Here is a 5717-nt window from a genome sequence, read left to right on the forward strand (position 1 = left end):
ATATTATATTTATACTATTATTCTTATACCTATATATTATACTTACGCTATTATATATATCTTAGGTTTGTTTGCGTCGCATGCTCCAATATGCTCCTGCCATAGTTCCTACTCACTCTAATGAGGGCATTAGAATGAGAAAGAGCTATATGACAGGAACATATTGGAGCACGCGAACAAACCACTTTGTCATCGCGGCAGTTTGATAACGCATCCCGTTCTTGACGTCATGAATATAAAAAATCTATAGCTACACGTGTTAATTAATATTTTTAATTACCGTTTGATTAGTCATGCTGCCACTCGTCTTGGGGCCGGTCCGTTCTATGTACGCCACAAAGCAAGAAGGCTTATCATCTCCCGCGATTATCTTTACTTGCCAAAAAATGACGCAACGACGCGACAACTCGATGGCCGTCCCATTCTTGGCATCGCGAATACCGAATCTTCTAATTGCTACGCAGTTAACATCGCAATTATGTTTCAATTATCGTTTGATCGAGCCGTGCCATCAGTTATCTCGGAGCTGGCCCGTTCCGTGTCCGCCGCGATCTGCGACTTAAAGCAAACGTGTAATCAAGATGGCGGGGGGTTTCGCGCGCGTCTCCCGCGCGCGGTCACCTTCGCGTGCCAAGAACGACGCAATGACGCAGCGGATCGGCAACGCTGTGCGTCTCGCTCTTGACGTCGCGAATACCTAATTTTTTAACTATGCTAGGATTAATATTTCAACGTTTTAATTACCGTTTGATCGCATCGCCCTTCCGCAACCGGTCCGTCTGATACCCGTCGCGTTCGATCGCGTTCTGCGATTTGCGAATAACGATACGTGAAGTTGTTGAGACGGGGAGAGAGGGGGGGGCGATAGAGACTAATTTCTCGCGCGGTCAACTTCACGCGTCAAGTGACGCGGCATTCGGCGGCACGGTGTTCAAACATTTTTATATATTTTGAATAATAGATAGTATACGGATAGTATCGCCTTTTACGATCGTCATTATTTCGCTTAATATAAATAAATTAAATATTCAAGATAAGATTTTCAATGGATATCTGAAAATATAGTCGTTGCTTTGTCAATTATTTACTCGATAGACATTCGGCTAAACAAGTATTGTGAAATATACATTAGAATGGATTATAATATTAAATTTAATTATTCGATATTTAAATATTGACAGTAAATAATAAATACAAGATTAATATAGATTTTACTTATCATTTAAATGAGTCACGACGTTTCATTTAGCATGTTCTGAATCATCTCTTTGTCGATTGTTTGCACGGTATATTTTTAGCCAAATAAATCTTGCGAAATAGGCATTCTAATAAAATAATAGATCATCAGTGTATATACAAATATCAAATCTATATTAGATATTAGTAAGAACGGATACATTGTTGTATTGTTCATATCATCGTTGCATATCAATGTAGATAGAAATACAATATCATGCTGTTTCGTGTCATTAATTGATTTTCAATACGATTTGTGAATAGCGACAAATCTGTATCTGTCTTAAGAAATAAATGCAGAGTTAATATACAGGAGATAAACAGAATAATATGAATATTTGACAAATATTAGGTATTATCTAGTTGTCTTATTAAAAAAAAATAACGTATTATTTGTCTTTAATATAGATTCTATTCTTATTGGAATAGAGTTGTGTTTTAATAGATTAGCAACTGTTACAGTGCAATATAATATTCTTTTTTTTTAACAGAATATCTTTTATATAATTGCTTATTTTTATATAATTATATCGAAAGAGGAAATTTATTTCTTACTTTGCTTTTTTTAGTGAGCTTTTTTAAAGATTACAAAAAGGGTATTTAAATCAGGCGATTGCATTAACCTAATAAGATATTGAAATTTTACAGAACAGATTTCACAATTTTGAAAATAGAATGAAAGGAAAATTTTCTCCTCCAAGCATAACATTTATAAATAACTGAAAAATGTTCTGCTAAAAAAATAGTACAGCATTTCATTGATTACTATTTAAGCAATGAGTAATTACAATCACACAATGATAATTTTTGTATATTTATCAAAGTGACATAAAATGTATTTAAAATCCATAAGAAAATTACTTTATGTTTTATTATTTATTTGCATTAACGTTATATGAACCGTGCATATTTTTTCAGAATTATAGAAATATTAACTTTCATAAAAATATAGATAGAAAGTGTAGAAACAAATTGTAGAAATATTGATATTTTATAGAAAGTTTATAGAAATAAGAGAATTACCTTACATACACGTTACTTAAAATTTTAAAAGAAAGAAAAGAAAATTAGAATGAGATAAAACTTGGGAATTGATCTTATTGAAAATAAATCCATTACATCTATCTTTCAAGTTCTACCAGTGACATTTGCCATTTATTATCTACCATTACGGCAGACAGCGGTGATTCGACTTCACATCGCGCTTGCGAAATCGTTGAAAAGAGGAAAGGAGAATAAATTGAAAGTGATAATACCATACGCGTATCACCTTAATGCGCTGAAACGCCTTCTATATAGCTTTGATAAAGGGACTTTTCTCGTACGATTTCGCTTTTGCATTGTGATCACCGCAATTCTGCTGTCAAGGCTCATTACAAATCTCAAATGGTGCCAGTTCCCTCTGAAGAACACGAAAAGTTTCCGTACGTTTAAGCGGAATTTCCATTATTGAAGCATAACACTTATTTAAATTTAAGAATATGGTATACTTTATCCAGCTTCCTTGTAATAGGAACTTCTTCGGGCTGAACCAAGAAATAATAATCAGGGAGTATCCATGAATGACGTACCCTATGTTGTTCCAATTTCTTCTGTCGATGAATTATTAACATTTATAAACTGCCCAATTTAGGAAAATATTTAAATTAGAAATTTTCTTAATTTTAGATACGTTAAATTATTCAACTTTTTGTTTGAATTTTACGAATGATTAAATGCAACTTTGAAATTATTATCTTCAAAATCTTTCAACGTGCGATGAAAAAATTTATAATTTTATTATAATTATATAATTATATAATTTATAATTTTAGCTTTTCACTAATTTAATTTTTATTAATTTTTTTTATATGCTTTCTGATTTGCGATACCAAGAATCTTTTATATAAAGCATTTTAACACAATATATATTAAAAATGATTATTTTTAAAATGCTTTTTAAATACTTCAAAGTTTTAAGTTTTCAACAAACTTATAATAATAATAAAGACTAATAATATTTTATAGTCCTTTACATTATAAAAATCCTTTAGATATCACGCTTAAAAAAAATAGAAAAGATATATCAGCTTCAGAAATGTAACAAAAATTCTATTACTATTTTTAAATCCAACGAATGAAACTTAACAATTGGAATGCTGATAAAAGGGTCATGTGGCATTCGATGTCTGTCGCGGTTCTGTTCAGATCCATCGTTTGATGTCAGCTTACAGATCTACGTGACTGACGATGTAACAACATTCGTCTTTTTGTATCTTCTGAAAAAGCTATGCTATCTTTCTGACGTTACAGCTTACTGAAGTGATTCACAATACAACACGTTGCAATATATACATATTCACATTCACGTAGTGTAATATCAAATGCTCATATAAAAAGTAAAACAGTAAAAAGATATTAACTGAAGACGCAAGAAGAAAGCTATTAATGTTTTTAAATATAATGAAGAAGATTCGAGAGAGAGGTTGCTTAATCATATTAAATTTCTAGATGCTTTGGAAGAAATTTATTCAAAAAAATTTGTTTTATTTATTTTTATATAGCTTGTTATATTTTTATTTAGCTTATTATATTTTTATTTCACATAATTAAGCATATCTTTCAGCAAACTTATTTTATTATATTTTTATATCACATAATTAAGCATATCTTTCAGCAAATAAATTCTTTTTTAACACTATTTTTCATATCTCACACTTTTTATTAAATATTGTATTAAAGAATTAGACTAATATGTTCTCACAATTGTAATATACTCTGATGATTATTTTCCTGAATCCATCTAAATATTTAATTTAAATTATAATGTTTAAATTATAACGTTCAATAATTCAGGTTATTTTAGTTGTTACCTGCGTCAGTAGCTACCCTTCAACGCAGTTATAGTATTCATGGACAGTTAGCCTTCCACATTACTCCTTCATACTACTCTCTCAAATCTTTGTCTTACCTACGTTTATCAACGTTTGCCTGTTTCAAGATTCAATTTTGCATTAATATTGTATATGTAGAGAAAATATACAGTTTAAAGAAATATATGTAAGAATGTTATATATGTATTAATCTCTGTGTGCAAAGATTAGACTAGTTCATTGATTTTATCTTTCTTTTACATAAATTTATTAAAATAAAATAAAAATAAGTGTTTATAGATATCTTTAAAGTAAAATATTTTTAAAGTAAAAAATATGTATCTATATTTATACATACATATGTAAGTATTTATAAACTATTGTTTTTACTAGTTTTAACATATTATAATCTATAAAGCCAACTTTTAATCTAATTTTTATTTTTTAAATATTGAATTAAAATTTTATTTGCTCATTAATATGAATATGTGTCATTAATATCTATATAATATGAACAAATTAACCGAACAAATATATTTTATAGAATACTCTTATGTAGACATGTTTGATTACATAATTTACGATTATTTTGTTTATTTATTATATTACATTTCGAGGATGTTTGTCATCATTGCTGATCAGCAAAGTCATTTACACTCCATAATTATCAATATCGTGCTTACTTATGCTTCTTCATATGTGAATTGTATATTTCATCATCATCGTTAATCATAATCTTGTAAATAATCCGGATATTTTTGGTAAATATCGATTGAATGTACAAAAAATTCTGTACTCTCGTCATCTCATTAGGAAAAGAATCAACAAAATTTTGCCTATGAAAAAGAATATTTCAATGTGACAATGTAAGTTTGTTTCGATTTATCTGCTACAGGAGCTCCATAACATTTACATTTTTACAAGATTTTATTGAAAAATAAGTGTTGAATATTATATAGACACATATATCATTATAGTATGCTAGCAAAATGATAATTTCCTTGAGGAAAAACAATCATCGAAGGAATACATTAATGATAAAACTTAATAATCACTTAATAAAATCATACAAAAATGTTGATTTATTTAATAACTTTTATGAATAGATTTAATAACTTTCATGTCCGTGTTAAAGTAAATTAATTCTATTATATGAACTTTAATACATTTCGGAAGTACCTCAATATATTATTTCACAAGAAAGTTTTAATTTAAATTTCTTCATGGGGTTCTGATTTCACTGAACAGTACTTTTAACGTGCACGAATTATACTGATGTACGTTCGAGGAGGGAAAAGAGAAAATACTCTCGGCGAAGTTCTACGGATATTACCGCAAGATTAATAACTCCCTTCCTTTCGATTTCGTTTCTTAGGACCGCCAGAAGAAACATATAGCCGGTTGATTACGATAAGGAAATTTCGGCTTGTAAATCTACGGAAATCCCCGATGTAGCCCCAACAGCCGGGGAGAAGTCGGCGGGTAGTAGTGGGTCGGTGTGGGTCTGGCTTCCCCCGGGTATGTTTATCTACCGGGTGTGCCGTCTGAATTTAACCGCGAGCAGGAGGTGAGGGCTTATCTTTTATCGGAGATTCCCGGAGTTCGGAGACTGGGTTTGGCTGACGGCCA

General features: G+C 30.2%; 1 protein-coding gene across 4 annotated transcripts in view; it reads right to left on the bottom strand.

The window, feature by feature from the left end:
• Positions 1–796, bottom strand: part of LOC108688991 (cuticle protein 19-like) — a 122645-nt gene extending 121849 nt beyond the window's left edge. For 3 of the 4 annotated variants that reach the window (XR_001931820.1, XR_001931821.1, XM_018195563.1), the window contains exon 1: positions 281–553. The gene's annotated coding sequence lies outside the window, so the exon portion shown is untranslated. Of the gene's footprint in view, positions 1–280; positions 554–744 lie in introns of those variants that run through there. The other variant, XM_018195564.1, reaches the window with a different exon arrangement.
• Positions 797–5717: the final 4921 nt, after the last annotated feature.

Source organism: Atta colombica, unplaced genomic scaffold (assembly GCF_001594045.1).
Source record: "Atta colombica isolate Treedump-2 unplaced genomic scaffold, Acol1.0 scaffold252, whole genome shotgun sequence".
Classification (NCBI taxonomy): Eukaryota; Metazoa; Arthropoda; class Insecta; order Hymenoptera; family Formicidae; genus Atta; species Atta colombica.